The sequence below is a fragment of the Herpailurus yagouaroundi genome, unplaced genomic scaffold (genome assembly GCF_014898765.1).
Source record: "Herpailurus yagouaroundi ecotype Mexico unplaced genomic scaffold, PumYag 255, whole genome shotgun sequence".
In the NCBI taxonomy this organism is placed as follows: Eukaryota; Metazoa; Chordata; class Mammalia; order Carnivora; family Felidae; genus Herpailurus; species Herpailurus yagouaroundi.
In genome coordinates, this window is record NW_024412472.1 from 444,366 (window position 1) to 462,197 (window position 17,832).

The 17,832-nt window shown below is 35.9% G+C and overlaps 1 long non-coding RNA gene across 1 annotated transcript in view; it reads left to right on the top strand.

The window, feature by feature from the left end:
* The first annotated feature begins 10,337 nt into the window (after positions 1-10,337).
* Positions 10,338-17,832, top strand: part of LOC121021182 (uncharacterized) — a 133,066-nt gene continuing 125,571 nt past the window's right edge. Inside the window, exon 1 of the long non-coding RNA XR_005786443.1 lies at positions 10,338-10,384. This is a non-coding gene — a long non-coding RNA (uncharacterized LOC121021182). The remainder of the gene's footprint in view (positions 10,385-17,832) is intronic.

Consider the following 17,832-nt stretch of genomic DNA (forward strand, 5'->3'; position numbering starts at 1 on the left):
TTATGTGTCTTATTTTGTGTGTATATGTCTTCTTTAGACACATGCCTATTCAAGTCCTTTGCCATTTTTTACTTAAATTGATTCTTTTCTTGCTAGTAAACAGAACAAGTTCTTTATATATTTTGAATACTGAGCTTTCATCAGATATATTGTTTGCAAACATTTTCTCCCATTCCATAGGTTGTTTTTTCATGGTGTTGTTTCCTTTGCTGTTTAGTTTGATGTAATCCACTTTGCTAATTTTTGCATATGTTCACTGTGTTTTTGGTGTCATCCAAAAAATCATTGCTAGGACCAATAAAAAGGAGATTTGTCCCTATGTTTTCTTCTAGGAGTTTGTGGTTTCAAGTCTTTTTTTTTTAATTTTTAATTTTTAAAATTTACATCCAAATTAGTTAGTATATAGTGCAACAATGATTTTCAGGAGTAGCTTCCTTAGTGCCCCTTACCCATTTACCCATCCCCCTACCACAACCCCTCCAGTAACCCTCAGTTTGTTCTCCATATTTATGAGTCTCTTCTGTTTTGTCCCCCTCCCTGTTTTTATATTATTTTTGTTTCCATTCCCTTATGTTCATCTGTTTTGTCTCTTAAAGTCCTCATATGAGAGAAGTCATGATTTTTGTCTTTCTCTGACTAATTTCACTAAGCGTAATACCCTCCAGTTCCATCCATGTAGTTGCCAATGGCAAGATTTCATTCTTTTTTATTGCCAAGTAATACTCCATTGTATATATATACCACATCTTCTTTATCAATTCATCCATCGATGGACATTTGGGCCCTTTCCATACTTTGGCTATTGTTGATAGTGCTGCTATAAACATGGGGGTGCATGTGTCCCTTCAAAACAGAACACCTGTACCCCATGGAAAAATGCCTAGTAGTGCAATTTCTGGGTGATAGGGTAGTTCTATTTTTAGTTTTTGAGGAACCTCCATACTGTTTTCCAGAGTGGTCGCACCAGCTTGCATTCCCACCAACAGTGCAAAAGGGATCCTCTTTCTCTGCATCCTCGCCAACATCTGTTGTTGCCTGAGTTGTTAGTGTTAGCCATTCTGACAGGTGTAAGGTGGTATCTCATTGTGGTTTTGATTTGTATTTCCCTGATGATGAATGATGTGGAGCATTTTTTCATGTGTCGATTGGTCATCTGGATGTCTTCCTTGGAGAAGTGTCTATTCATGTCTTTTACCCATTTCTTCACTGGATGATTTGTTTTTTGGGTGTTGAGTTTGATAAGTTCTTTATAGATTTTGGATACTAACCCTTTATCTGATATGTCATTTGCAAATATCTTCTCCTATTCTGTCGGTTGCCTTTTAGTTTTGCAGATTGTTTCCTTCGCTGTGCAGAAGCTTTTTATTTTGATGAGGTCCCAATAGTTCATTTTTCTTTTGTTTCCCTTGCCTCCAGAGACGTATTGAGTAAGAAGTTGCTGTGGCCAAGGTCAAAGAGGTTTTTGCCTGCTTTCTCCTCAAGAATTTTGATGGCTTCCTGTCTTACATTGAGGTCTTTCATCCATTTTGAGTTTATTTTTGTGTATGATGTAAGAAAGTGGTCCAGGTTCATTCTGCATGTTGCTGTCCAGTTTTCCCAGCACCACTTGCTGAAGACACTGTCTTTATTCCATTGGATATTCTTTCCTGCTTTGTCAAAGATTAGTTGGCCATACGTTTGTGGGTCCATTTCTGGGTTCTCTATTCTGTTCCATTGATCTGAGAGTCTGTTCTTGTGCCAGTACCATACCGTCTTGATGTGATTACAGCTTTGTAGTATAGCTTGAAGTCTGGGATTGTGATGCCTCCTGCTTTGGTTTTCTTTTTCAAGATTGCTTTGGCTATTCAGGGTCTTTTCTGGTTCCATACAAATTTTAGGATTATTTGTTCTAGCTTTGTGAGGAACGCTGGTGTTATTTTGATAGGGATTGCATTGAATATGTAGATTGCTTTGTGTAGTATTGACATTTTCACAGTATTTGTTCTTCCTATCCAGGAGCATGGAATCTTTTTCCATTTCTTTGTGTCTTCTTCAGTGTCTGTTATAAGCTTTCTATAGTTTTCCGTGTATAGATTTTTCACCTCTTTGGTTAGATTTATTCCTAGGTATTTTGGTGCAACTGTAAATGGGATCGATTCCTTGATTTCTCTTTCTGTCACTTCATTGTTGGTGTATAGGAACGCAACCAATTTCTGTGCATTGATTTTATATCCTGCAACTTTGCTGAATTCATGAATCAATTCTAGCAGTTTTTTTGTGGAATCTTTTGGGTTTTCCATACAGAGTACCATGTCATCTGCGAAGAGTGAAAGTTTGACCTCCTCGTGGCCAATTTGGATGCCTTTTATTTCTTTGTGTTGTCTGATTGCGGAGGCTAAGACTTCCAATACTATGTTGAATAACAGTGGCAAGAGTGGACATCCCTGTGTTGTTCCTGACCTTAGGGGGAAAGCTGTCAGTTTTTCCCCATTGAGGATGATATTAGCGTTGGGTCATTCATATATGGCTTTTATGATCTCGAGGTATGCTGCTTCTATCCCAACTTTCTTGAGGGTTTTATCAAGAAAGGATGCTGTATTTTGTCAAATGCTTTCTCTGCATCTATTGAGAGGATCATATGGTTCTTGTCCTTTCTTTTATTGATATGATGAGTCATGTTAATTGTTTTGTGGATATTGAACCAGCCCTGCATCCCAGGTATAAATCCCACTTGGTCGTAGTGAATAATTTTTTTTATGTATTATTGGATCTGGTTGGCTAATATCTTGTTGAGGATTTTTGCATCCCTGGTCATCGGGGAAATTGGTCTATAGTTCTTTTTAGTGGGGTCTCTGGTTTTGGAATCAAGGTAATGCTGGCTTCCTAGAAAGAGTTTGCAAGTTTTCCTTCCATTTCTATTTTTTGGAACAGTGTCAAGAGAATAGGTGTTAACTCTTCCTTAAATGTTTGGTAGAATTCCCCTGGAAAGCCATCTGGCTCTGGACTCTTGTGTTTTGACCGATTTTTTATTTCCTTACTGATTATGGGTCTGTTCAAATTTTCTATTTCTTCCTGTTTCAGTTTTGGTAGTGTATATGTTTCTAGGAATTTGTCCATTTCTTCCAGATTGCCCATTTTGTTGGCATATAGTTGTCATAATATTCTCTTATTATTGTTTTTATTTCTGTTGTGTTGGTTGTGATCTCTCCTGTTTCATTCTTGATTTTATTCATTTGGGTCCTTTCTTTTTTCTTTTTGATCAAAGCAGCTAGTGGTTTTATCAATTTTGTTAATTCTTTTAAAGAACCAGCATTCATCAATGGTTTCATTGATGTGTTCTACTGTTTTTTTTTTTTTTTTTTGGTTTTGATAGCATTAATTTCTGCTCTAATCTATATTATTTCCTGTCTTCTGCTGGTTTTGGGTTTTATTTGCTGTTCTTTTTCCAGCTCCTTAAGGCGTAAAGTTAGGTTGTGTATCTGAGATCTTTCTTCCTTCTTTAGGAAGGCCTGGATTGCTATATACTTTCCTCTTATGACCGCCTTTGCTGTGTCCCAGAGGTTTTGGGTTGTGGTGTCATCATTTTCATTGGCTACCATATACTTTTTAATTTCCTCTTTAACTTCTTGGTAAGCCCATTTGTTCTTTAGTAGGATGTTCTTCAGTCTCCTAAGTATTTGTTACCTTTCCAAATTTTTTCTTGTGGTTGATTTTGAGTTTCATAGTGCTGTGGTCTGAAAATATGCACAGTATGATCTCAATCTTTTTGTAGTTACTTAGGGATGATTTGTGTCCCATTGTATGGTCTATTCTGGAGAACGTTACAGGTGCACTGGAGAAGAATGCGTATTCTGGTGCTTTAGGATGAAATGTTCTGAATATATCTGTTAAGTCCATCTGGTCCAGCGTGTCATTCAAAGCCATTGTTTCCTTGTTGATTTATTGATTAGATGATGTGTCCATTGCTGTGAGTGGGGTGTTGAAGTCTCCTACTTTTATGGTATTACTATCAATTAGTTTCTTTTATGTTTGTGATTAATTGATTAATATATTTGGGTGCTGCCACCTTTGGTGCATAAATGTTTACAAGTGTTAGGTCTTCTTGGTGGATAGACCCCTTGATTATGATATAATGCCCTTCTGCATCTCTTGATACAGTCTTTATTTTAAAGCCTAGATCGTCTGATATAAGTATGGCTATTCCGGCTTTCTTTTGTTCACCATTAGCATGATAGATGGTTCTCCATCCCCTTATTTTAAATCTGAAGGTGTCTTTAGGTCTAAAGTGTGTCTCTTGTAAACAGCATATAGATGGATCTTGTTTTCTTATGCATTCTGTTACCCTATGTCTTTTGATTGGAGCATTGAGTCCATTGACATTTAGAGTGAGTACTGTAAGATATGAATTTATTGCCATTATGATGCTTGTAGAATTGGAATTTCTGGTGGTGTTTCTGGTCCTTTCTAATATTTGTTGCTTTTGATATATATATATATATATATATATATATATATATATATATTCATCTTTTGTCCCCTCGGAGAGTCCCCCTTAAAATTTCTTGTAGGGCTGGTTTACTGGTCACAAACTCACTTACTTTTTGTTTGTCTGGGAAACTTTTTATCTCTCCTTCTATTTTGAATGACAGCCTTGCTGGATAAAGAATTCTTGGCTGCATATTTTTCTGATTCAGCACACTGAATATATCCTGCCACTCCTTTATGGCCTGCCAAGTTTCTGTGGATAGGTCTGCTGCAAACCTGATCTGTCTGCCCTTGTAGGTTAGGGACTTTTTTTTCCTTGCTGCTTCATGATTCTCTCCTTGCCTGAGTATTTTGTGAATTTGACTATGATATGCCTTGTTGATGGTCGGTTTTTGTTGAATCTAATGGGGGTCCTCTGTGCTTCCTGGATTTTGATGTCTGTGTCTTTCCCCAGGTTAAGAAAGTTTTCTGCTATAACTTGCTCACATAACCCTTCTACCCCTATTTCTCTCTCTTCCTCTTCTGGGACCCCTATGATTCTGATGTTGTTCCTTTTTAATGTGTCACTTATTTCTCTAATTTTTAAATTGTGCTCTTTTGCCTTAATCTCCCTCTTTTTTTCTGCTTCATTATTCTCTAAAGTTTGTCCTCTATATCGCTGATTCTCTGTTCTGCCTCATCTGCATCCATCCGTGATTGCAGCTCAGTTATAGCATTTTTCTGGCTATTTTTTACGTCTTTTATCTCTGCAGAAAGGGAGTCTAACCTGTTTTCGACTCTAGCTAGTATTCTTATTATCGTGATTCTAAATTCTAGTTCAGACATCTTGCTTGTGTCTGTGTTGGTTAAATCCCTGGCTGTCGTTTCTTCGTGCTCTTTCTTTTGGGGTGAACTCCTTCATTTTGTCATTTTGAAGGGAGGAGAGGATTAATGAGGTAGAAAAACTGAAATTAAAAAAAATTAAAATTAAAAAATATTAAAATTAAAATTAAAAACACACACACACAAACTGAATAAATTATGCTAGTTCCTAGGTGTGTTTTGGTCTGGGTGTTGAAGGTGGTTTGACAGATTAGAGAAAAAAAGGGGGGGGGAGAAAAAAAAGAAATCGTTTGAGAATTTGAACAAATAAGTACACTGTAGTAGACTAAAATAAAATTATGGAAATAAAATAGTATTTGAAAAATTTACATAAAAGCAAAAAATATACTAATGAAAAATAAATAAAATTATTTTTAATAGAAATTGAAAATAAAAATGAAGTTTTTCTGTTTCTGCATTCAAGATAAAGAAAAATGAGAAAGAGAAAAAAAGAAAAAGAAAGAAAAGAAAAAAAGGAAATTGTTTGAAAAGGTGAATACACTGAAGTAGACTAAAATAAAATTATGGAAGTAAAATAGAATTTGAAAAAATGTACATAAAGGTAAAAAATAAGTAATAAAAATTAAAGAAAAATATTTTTAATAAAAATTGAAAATAAAAATGAATTTTTTCCTCTTTCTGTATTCAAGAAAAAGAAGTGTAAAAGAGAAAAAACAAAAAAGGAAAGAAAGAAATTGAATAGATGAACGTGCTAACATATTGAAGTAGGACTGTAATTACTTCGTTTTCCCGTAGAAGTCAGTCTGTGTAGTGCTTTGTAGTCCATAAACTAAGCCGGCGACGAAACTTGTTTCTTGAAGACTGAAGTTGGCCCAGTTGGGCAGGGCTCAGTATAACAGCTTTGCTCTCCACTAGATGGCGCTGCTAGTCTAGTCGGGTGGTTTTTTGCAGTGCTGGTAGGTGTGTATGTGCATGCCGGGGAGAGGTGAAAATGGCACCACCCAGCTACCCAGTCTGTTTTCCCGGATCAGCTATTGTGCACCTGTCCTCTGTCTTCAGCTTTCATCCACTCCCTGCTTTTTCACTCTCTGTGACCAGGCCCTAGGCAGTACCTCTCTCCCAAGTTTTGTCTCAGATGCAGCTGTTTTCCCTGGCCCATTACTTCTGAAGGACTGCAGATTTGACCCACTCTGCCCCTCTGCAGGAGGGTCTCACTGAGCAATGGCTGAATGTCGGCAGCACCCAGGAACGCTTGCTGGACCCTGCTGCTGCCGGTGCCCCAAGGCTGTGACCAGGGGCCAGCCTGCCCCAGAAAAAGTTCGTGAGATGGTGTAGCAGCAGTGTTTCAGGGATTATGGATAATCAGAACACACATCTGGCACTAGGATTCACCCTTAACGACCTTGTGCCAGCACCAGCGAATGTGGCCATTTTCTGAGGTCTGCTGGGACCAGGTGGTTTCAACAGTGTCCACCAAAGTCCTTCCAGCAGTGGAACCACTTTTCCCTATGTGGTCTGAGAACCTCCCAGCCCCGACTCATTCCTGGGGATTTGCCCTTCCCACCAGAGCATCACCAGGTATCAAGCTGTGGAGTTGCAGCCTTTGCTCTCCCCTTGTTTACAGTCTTAATGGAATTTAAACCCTCTCCTTTCTCCTTTTTCCCTTTTTAGTTTAGTCCCTGTAGCTGTTTCCAGTGTTCCACGTTCTCTCCAGCTGCTTTTGGGGTGGGGGTTCCTTTCCCATATTCTCCTCCCCTCCCCTGTCTCCATCCTCTCTCTGCCCGCAAAAGCAGCTCCCTACTCTCCACGGCTTCTTGCTCCCAAAGTCACCTCTCTGCACCGCATACCTGCTGAATTCTGTGTTTCAGGTTGTGCAGATTGTTATGTGAATCCTCCAGTCAGTTTTCTAGGTGTGTAGGATGGTTTAGTGTCGGTCTGGCTGTATTTCATGGATGCAAGACATACAAAAAACTTCCATGCTGTTCCACCATCTTGGCTCCCAGCCTGTGGTTTTAAGTCTTACATTTAAATCTTTAATCCACACTGAGTTGATTTTGTGTATTATTTAAGATAAGAGTCCAAGTTTATTCTTTTGCATCTGGATATCCAGTTTTCTCAATACCAATTATTGAAGTTCTTTTCTCAATTTGGCTTCTTGGCATCTTGAAGATTAGTTGACTGATATGTATGGGTTTTTTTCTAGGGTCTCTATTCTGTCCCATTGGTATGTGTATCTGTTTTTATGTCAGTACCCTACTGTTTGATTACTATAGCTGTAGAATTGTTCTTTTTCAAGATTGCTTTGGCTATTTATAGTTGTTTATGGTTTCATATGAACTTAGAATTGTTTTTTCTATTTCTGTGAAAAAATGCCATAGGAATTTTGATTGGGATGGAATTGACTCTGTAGATTGCTTTGGGCAGTATGGATATTTTAAAATATTAATTCTTCCAATCAATGAATGGGATATCTTTCCATTTCTTTGTGTTCTCTTCAATTTTTTACCAAGGTTTAATGGTTTTTAGTGTATAGATTTTTTAACCTCCTTATTTAAATTTATTACTAAGTAGTTAATTCCTTTTGATGTAACTGCAAATAGGATTTTTTTCTTGATTTCTTTTCTGGATAGTTCACTGTTAGCATATAGAAATGCAACTGAGTTTTGTGTGTTGATTCTGTATCATGAAACTTTACTGAATCCATCTATTATTTTTATTGTTTTTTTTGTGGAGTTTTTAGAATTTTCTATCTATAATATCATGCTATCTGCCAACAGAGACCATTTTACTTCTTCCTTTCTGATTCAGATTCAGATGATGTTTATTTCTTTTTCTTGCCTGATTGTTCTAGCAAGGATTTCCAGTACTATGTTGATCAGAAGTGGTCAGAGGAGGCACCTTGTCTTTCTTCTGATCTTAAAGGAAAAGCTTTCAGCTTTTCACTCCTGAGTATGATGTTAGCTGTGCCTAACATATGTGGCCTTTATTATGTTGAGATACATTCCTTCTTTAAAATTTTTTTTAATGCTTATTTATTTTTAAGAGAGAGAGAGAGACAGAGTGTGAGCAGCAAGTGGTAGAGAGAGAAAGGAAGACACAGAATCTGAAGCAGGCTCCAGGCTCTGAGCTATCATCACAGAGCCTGACATGGGGCTCGAACTCATGAACCATGAGATCATGACCTGAGCTGAAGTTGGATGTTTAACCAACTGAGTCACCTAGGTGCCCTGAGATACATTCCTTCTGTGTATAGTTTATTGAGAGGTTTTTTTTAACCATAAATGGATGTTGTTTTGTCAAATGCTTTTCCACATCTATTGAGATGATCATGATTTTTATCTTTCATTCTGTTCATGTGGTGTCTCATATTTATTGATTTGATATGTTGAAGCATCCTTGCATCCTAGGGATTGATGCCACTTCATCATGTTGTATGATTTTTTAATGTGCTGTTGTATTTGGTTTGCTAGTATTTTGTTGAGCAGTTTTGGTATCTATATCAGGGATATTGGCCTATACTTCTTTTTTTCTTGTAATGTCCTTGTGTGATTTTGCTATCAGGGTAATGTTGAGCTTGTAAATGAGTTTGGAAGTGTTCCCTTCTCTTCAGTTTTTTCGAAGAGTTTGAGAAAGATTGGAATTAATTCTTCTATAAATGTTTGGTAGAATTCACCAGTGAAGTTATCTGATCCTGGTCTTTTCTTTGTTGGGAGTTTTGGTTACTGATTCAACCTCCTTACTCATTATTGGTCTGTTCAAATTTTCGATGTCTTCATGATTCAGTCTTGGTAGGTTGCATGTTTCTAGGAATCTATCCATTTTTTGTAGGTTATCCAACTTGATGGCATATAACTATTAATCATCCTTTGTATTTCTGTGGTATCAGTGGTAATAGATTCTGTGGGGTTTTTTTCTTTCTTATTTTGTAGGCTCCTCTTTCATTTCTGATTTTATTGTTGAGTCTCTTCTCTTTTTTTCTGAATGTACCTAAGGGTTTGTCAGTTTTTTTTATCTTTACACAAAATAAACTCTTAGTTTTGTTGATCTTTTCTGTAGTTTTTCTGGTCTTTATTTCATTAATTTTTGCTCTAGTCTTTATTATTTCTGGTGACTTTGGCCTTAGTTGTTTTTCTAGTTCTTTGAGGTATAAATTCAGGTTGAGATTTTTTTTTTTCTGCATCCTATAAGTTTTGCTACGTTGTGTTTTCATTCAATTTGTCCTAAGCCTTGAGTTGCTATGTTAACATTTGAAGGAATCATCTCCTCCAGTCTTTGCTGACTGGCTTCAGGAGAGAAAGATCTTCACCAGTCATCCTGGTGCAGAGATTCTAAAGGTCTCTAAGACCTTTTCTAATAAGGCTGCTCCATTTTTCTTGTTCCCTCTTGAGGAGAAATTCTTAGGATTGTGTGTCTTCTCTTGATCCCACCAAGCCAGGCAGGTGCTGAGAGCCTTGCACTATTTTCATTAGGGTGGTACCCTGAAGTGTTGTGCACCTTCTCCATACCGGGAGAGTCTAGTTGACTGCTGATATCTGTGTGCTGTGTGTGGACACACACACACCATCTGCAGAGGAGTGCAGTGTGATGGCTATGGGGAGGAATCACGAAATGCTGGGGCACACACTGGCTACTTGGGGGTGTCCATAGGTGAAGTGTCCTTCAGGGTTTGTGGATGGGCTCTTGGTGGAGACTGTAAGCCAGTTAAGAGGAATTTTGGTTGAGATCCTTGTGTTGGTGGTCAAGAGCCCTTCTCCCTTTTCCCTGCTTGTACCTATCTCCAGACTATTCATCCAGGCTGGTCCCCTTAGTGTTCTGGAAGGGGGGTAAGACAGAAGTGTTCCTCTTGCGTAGTGTCCTACAAGGCTGGGGAAACTGTGTGCTGACTTCACTCTTTTCTGTTTTTGTGGGAGAGATTGCGAACTGAGGGGGGTCTCTCTTGGCACTGAGTTGTACTGTTTTGGGGAAGGAGTGATGTAATCAAAGTGAAACCATTCTTCTTATCCTATATAATGTCTTTATTCTAATTCTTTTCTTTTTCTTTTTTCCCCTCAAACAGAGTGCTGGAAACTTTCGGTTGGATTCCTGGGCTTCCACAAAGGTATTTTTGTCTATGGGTGACTGTTAAAATTGGTGTTTCTGTGGGGGTTTGAGGGTTTAAATCTATTATTCCACCATCTTGCTGTCATCACTAAATGGTATTGTATCTTTTTAAAAAAATTATTATTTTTTAAAATTTACATCCAAGTTAGTTAGCATATAGTGCAATAATGATTTCAGGAGTAGAATCCAGTGATTTATCCCCTACATATAACACCCAGTGCTCATCCCAACAAGTGTCCTCCTTAATGTCACTCACCCATTTAGCCCATCCCCCCACCCACACTCCCTCCAGCAACCCTCAGTTTGTTCTCTATATTTAACAGTGTCTTATGTTTTGTCCCCCTTCCTGTGTTTATATTATTTTTGCTTCCCTTCCCTTATGTTAATCTGTTTTGTATTGTAGAGTCCTCATTTGAGTGAAGTCATATGATATTTGTCTTTCTTTAATTTTGCTTAGCATAATATTCTCTAGTTCCATCTACATAGTTGCAAATGGCAAGATTCTATTCTTTTTGATTGCTGAGTAATACTCCAATGTTTGAGTGTGTTTGTGTGTGTATATGTATATATATATATATATATATATATATATATATATATGTATGTATGGCACATCTTCTTTATCCATTCATCCATCGATGGACATTTGGGCTCTTTCCATACTTTGGTTGTTGTTGATAGCATTGCTATAAACATTGGGGTGCATGTGCCCCTTCAAGGCAGCACACTTGTATTCTTTGGATAAATACCTACTAGTGCATTTGTGGGTCGTAGGGTCGTTCTATTTTTAATTTTTTGAGGAACCTCCATACTGTTTTCCAGAGTGGCTGCACCAGCTAGCATTCCCAGCAGTGCAAAAGGGTTCCTCTTTCTCTGCATCCTCGCCAACATCTGTCATTCCCTGAGTTGTTAATATTAGCCATTCTGACAGATGTGAGGTGGTATCTCATTGTGGTTTTGATTTGTATTTCCCTGATGATGAGTGATGTTGAGCATTTTTTCATGTATCTATTAGCCATCTGGATGTCTTCTTTGTAAAAGTGTCTATTCATGTCTTTTGCCCGTTTCTTCACCGGATTGTTTTTTTGGGTGCTGGTTTGGTAAGTTCTTTATAGATTTTGGATACCAACCCTTTATCTGACATGTCATTTGCATATATCTTCTCCTATTCTGTTGGTTGCCTTTTAGTTTTGCTGATTGTTTCCTTAGTTGTGCAGAAGTTTTTTATCTTGAAGAGGTCCCAGTAACGGTATTGTATCTTTGCTTTTTGGTTTTCACGTTTTTTTGTTAGCATGTAGAAATGTGATTGATTTTTGTGTGTTGATTTTGTGTTTTAAAATTTTGTTGAATTCACTTACTCATTCTAGGAATATATATATTTTTGTAGATTCTTTGGTATTTTATATGTATATAATAATGCTATCTGCAAACAGGGACAGTTGTATTGTTGCTGCTGTTGTTGTTGTTGTTATTATTATTATTTTGGTCTTATTTCGAGTATCACATGAATAAAATTGGTGAGAGTGGATATCTTTGCCACATTCCTGACCTACAGGGAAAATATTCAGTCTTTTAGCATTGATAAGATGTTAGTTGTCAATTTTTTGTACATATTCTTCATCATGTTGAGGATGTTCTCCTCTATTCCTGAGTTGCTAAGAGCTTTTATTATGAATGAGTATTGAGTTTTATAAAATGCTTTTTCCTATTTCACTTGATATGATTATTTGATTTTTCTTCTTTAGTCTGTTAACTTGCTGAATTACACTGCATAATTGTTGAATGTTGAACCAGCCTTCTATCCTGGGGGGAAAAAAACATCACTTGATTGTGGTATGTGTAATTTTAAAAATATATTGCTGGATTTGATTTGCTAATATTTTGTTGGGGAATTTTAAGAGATACTGATCTGTACTTTTTTTTTTTTTCTACTGTCTTCATCTGTTTTTGATTCAGGGTAAAGCTTGCTTTATGAAATGAGTTGGGAAGTATCTTCTCCTTTACTTTCTGGAAAAGATTGTGTTACGTTTGGTGTTAATTCTTCTTTAAAGTTGGTAGAATTTTGCAGTGCAACCATCTGGGCCTGGAAATTTTTTCAGAAGATTTTTAATTAAAAATTCAATATTGAAAAGAGTTAGGCATTGGTTAGTTTCTCCTAAATAGTCAAATTTGTGTACAGTTGTTCAGAATATTTCCTTATTATTTGTAAGTAATAACAGAATTTATAGTGATATATTCTCCATTTCATTCCTGATACTGGTGATTTTATCTTCAGTTTTTATCTTTGCCAGTTTTGCTAGAGGTTCATTAATCCTGTTGTTTTTAAGGAACCAGCTTTTTATTTCATTTATTTTTCTCATTTTCCAATTAATTAATTTATGCTCTAAACTTTGTTATTTCCTTCATTCTGTTTGCTTTGGGTTTATTTTCCTTTTCTTCTTCTAGTTTCTTGAGATAGAAACTAGATTCTTGATTTGATATCCTTCCTTTTTTTTTTTTTAATGTAGGCATTTGATGCTATAGAAGTCCCTCTCATCCATTGATGGATGCATGGATTAAAAATGTGATATAAATACATACAATGGAATAATATTCAGTGTAAGAAAGAAGGAAATCTTGCCATTTGTGACAACATGGATGGACCTTGAGCGCATTATACTAAGTGAAATAAGTCAGAGAAAGACAAATACCTTATAATCTCACTGGTATGTGGAATCTGAAAAAACAAAACAAAACAACAAAACTGAGCTCATAGATGCAGAGAACAGATTGGTAGTTGCCAGAGGTGGAGAATAGGGGAAGGGTGAAATGGGTGAAGGTGGTTAAAATGTACAAACTTCCAGTTCTAAAATAAATGTCTTGGGGGTATAATGTACAGTATAGTGATTATAGTTTACACTACTGTATTATACATTTGAACATTGCTAAGAGATTGGACATATGTCAATTGTATCCAAATAAAAATGCAAAAAAATCCCTCTCAGCACTGACTTAGTAATATCCCACACATTTTGCTATTTTATATTTTCATTTCCATTCAGTTCTGTGTTTTTAAAGAATTACTTTGATGACTTCCTGTTCAACCCATAGTTTACTTAGAAGTGCGTTGTTTAATTTCAGGTAATTAGAGATGTTTCTGTTCTGTTACTGCCTTTCAGTTTGATCCCATTATGGTCAGAGAACATAATATATGTGATTTCAGTTCTTTTAATTTGACTGATATTTAGCCCCAATTTGTCCAATTTAATTTGGCTTTGTTTTTTCTACCTCTACTCAAGCTTACAATATTCCCTGGTCACGAAGAATAACTACTTATTCAGGGAGTATGTCATATTCTTTAATGACTCTTTTACATATTTTTCTTCCTTTGTCTTACATTTATCTTGAACTCCTATTTTCCTTTCAAACACTTGGCTACTCAGTTCAAATATCTCTTCTTGTGATATGTTGTTCTCTAACTCCATGGGAAGTAATGGGTGTTTCCTGCCCTGTTTTACCACAGAGTTTTGTGTACATCTTCATTAAAGATTTACCAGATTGTTATCATTTTTGCTTGTAAATTATAGTCTTCCAATATTGTAAGATATTCCAGAGCAAGGACTACATATTATCTAAATTCTGTAACCAACACCCATACTCAATCCATGCTAGCAGTTCAAGTGTGTATGTGTGTGTTTTAATTATTTGATTGAACGAGTGAAAAAAATGAATCATATATTAATCAGGGTTCTCCAGAGAAAAGGAAACAATAGGATATATCTCTTTCTCTGTCTCTCTTCCTATCTGTTATCTACCTACCTATCTATCCATCCATCCATCCATCACCTATTTTTCTTTGTTTCTTTTTTTCTTTCTCTCTTTCTTTCTTTCTTTCTTTCTATCATCTATCATCATCATCATCTGTCTATAAGAGAAGATTTATTATTGGAATAGACTCACATGGAAATAGATGCTGAGAAGTTCTATGATCTGCCATCTTCAAGCTGAAGAATCAGGAAAGCCAGTGGTATAATTTAGTCTGAGTCCAAAAGCTTGAGAATTGGGTGGCTGATGGTGTAAGTCCTGATCTGAGCCCAGAAGCCTATGAACCTGGAGCACTGATGTCTGAGGGCAGGAGAAGATTGATGTCTCAGCTCAAGTGGGGAGAGTGAATTCACCCTTCCTCTGCCTTTTTGTTCTACTCGAGCCTTTATCTGGATTGGATAATACCCACATGCATTGCTGGGGGCAGGCTCTTTTATTTGGCCTATTGATTTAAATTTTAACGTCTTCCAGGTTTGCCCTCACAGACATACCAGAAGTAATGTTTTACCAGCTATCTGGGTATCGTTTAGGCAAGTCACATTGACATATAAAATTTAATAGCACACTTTTAAAATAATTTTTACACATTATTTTAGAGCTGTGTATTTTAAGTTTTTTAGGGAATGCTTAGAAATATAGAAAAATTTAATAAGGTGAAAATAGAGCCACTCTAATTGTAACAAAAGAAAACACCATCATTAGTAATTTATAGTGTTTTATCTCCACCAATTTTCTTATGTAAACCAATAAATTCCAATGATGTAAGAATGCTTCCTTTTGGCATCTAAATAAATGATAATGTTGCTGTTATGTGGTGTTTAATTAAAAGAAAATATTAATGGCCCTGCAAATTCCATTTTCCTTAAAAAATAAAATCAAGTCCTCCAAAATTTAGTATATTTTTAAACTATTATCCTTAATATTTTTCATGTTTGCGACCCAGGGAACATTTTCTAGTTTTTACAATAAATAACAATATTAAGTAGGAAAATCACCCATTTCAATAGCATTGTTTTATAAATGGAAGCAACTCAAATAATGAGAACAAGTCAGTAGTCAATATTACTATGATATCACACATCCCTTGACTTAAATGCCTCACCACACACATTAAAGAGAACTTTAAGAAGAATAGCGTGGATTAACAATAAAGTTCAGTTGAATATACATATGTTTCCAAAACATAAACTTCAAAATTTTTATAATACAACTCTTGTACTCTTATAGAAAAATTAGAATGTAGGAATAAGCAAAAAATAAATAAACAACACTCCTAATATCACCTTTTAAGGAACTTACTCATTGTTAATATTTTCGTGTACATGTTCCCATGTTTCTAATATATGCCAGCTATATTAAAAAAAGACTGAACTATACATTTTGTTTTTTTTCAAGCATTTGTCCTAACTCTATATGTACAATTATGTACACATTGGAAATGATATATATTAGACATCTGACATGAAAAATTTTCCTGAGGTTTGTTTTATGGCTGAGGATAAGGTCTATCTTGGTAAATGTCGAAGGGTACTTGAAAAAAAAATGTGTTCTATTGTTGTTGGTTGGATGTTCTATATACTTCGACCAGATCATGTTGACTGATTGTGTTGGTCAGTTTCCTATATCCTTGTTGGCATTCTGTCTAGTAGTTCTAATAGTTGCCCAGATAGAACTTCAACACTGGGGAGGCTATTGAAGTTGCAAATTATAATTGAGTGTTTTCTGTTTCTCCTTTCAGTTCATTCTGTTTTTGCTTCATGTCTTTTGAGGCTCTGTTGTTTGGTGTGTATATACTTAGGATCATTGTATCTTCCTGGTTAATTGATCCTTTTATCATTATGTAATGTATCTCTTTGTTACTAGTAATTTTCTTTGCTTTGAAGTCACTTTATCTGATGTTAATATAGCCACTCCTGATTTTTTTTTCTGATGAATGCTTGCATGATATATATTTATCCATCCTTTTATTTTCAACCTACCTACGTCATTGAATTTGAAGTGAAATTTTTGTAAACAGCATGTAGTTGAGTTCTTTTTTTTTTTTTTTTAAATCTAGTCTCTGTATTTTAATTGATATATTTAGAGCATTTACAGTTAAGGTAATTGTTCATTTGTTAGAGCTTAAGCCTACCATCTTATTATTTGTTTTCTCTTTGTTTCTTCTGTGTCTCATTTCTCTATTTCTGTTTTCTTTCCTTTCTGTGGGTTATTTGAACATTTTTAGGATTCCTTCTTGATATATTTGTGGGTTTTTGATTGTATGGTTTTGCCTGGTTTTCTTTGCGGTTGTTCCATTCACATGTATACATGTGACTCATAGTCCACTGGTATCAACTTTTTACCACTTTTAGTAAAGTTTGAAAACCACAGTTCCACTTAGATGTCTCTTTGCTCTTTCTACTTTTAAATATCATTATCTTAAGTATCAGATAATATTATGTTTTATTTTAACCATTGAATGTGAAATAAAAAACTATGAAAAGAAGAATTTATGCATATTTCTGCTCCTATCATTGCTCTTTGTTCCTGATGCTCCCCCCGCCAAATCCTTCTTTTGACAAATACAGATACACATGAAACTCACACTTCTCCATATGTAGAATATTTTCATCAAAGAAACTCCCTCTTCTTCATCCCACTCCAGAGGCAATCTTTCTGATTTATGTTACCACAGACTAGTTGTTGTCTGCTGTAGAACCTCTTATAAATGGAAGCATATAGTGTGTAGCTTTTGTATCTGGCTTCTCTCAATCAACATAATGATCTTGAGTTTGATTCGTATTAATGCATGTTTTAGTAGTTCATTTTAATTGCCGAATAGGATTCCATTGTATAAATATATCACAATTTGTTTATTCCATTCTTCTATTGATGGGCATTTGGGTTGTTCCTAGTTTTTGGCTACTGTGATTAAAACTGCTATGAACATTTCTGTACAAGGATTTTGTGGATTTAAGATTTATTTCTCCTAGGTAAATCCCTCAAAGTTGGGTTGTTGATTGGGTTGTTATTTCCTTTTTTCCTTATGGGGCTCCTAGCAATTTTTTGCCCTGAAAGTTGCAAGATAAGTTGGGAAGAATTACTTTCCTCTCAGTAATATTAGAGTACTTTAATACTCTAATCAAGTGACCAAAGTAAATTTTGGTTTTAATGGAGCAAACATTGTTTTAAAGTTTTTTTACTTATTGGGAGAGAGAGAGAGAAAGAGAATGAGTGGGGGAAGGGCAGAGAGAGAGGGAGGGAGAAGGAGAATCCCAAGCAGGCTCCATGCTCAGCATGTAGCCCAAGGTGAGGCTCGATCTCATGACCTGGAAATCACAACCTGACCTTATATCAAGAGTCAGAGGCTTAACTGACTGAGACACCCAGGTGCCCCAATGGTGTAAACATTTTAATCAATATTTAATTTATTCTGTTCTTTTTTCTTGAGTGATTGATCCTGTAGGGCTGGTTTCTACAGAATTAGTCCTCTTAGCTCCCTTAATCAGTGTTTCTGGACTGAATCTGAACACTTTGACAAGTTCACTTGGGGACTTTGTCTTCTCATCTTATCAGCTGCTTGGTGTCTGTAAACCTCTATCCTTTTATCTGCCAAATGGTTATAATAATAGCCCTTATCTCATTGGGTTGGTCTAAGAATTA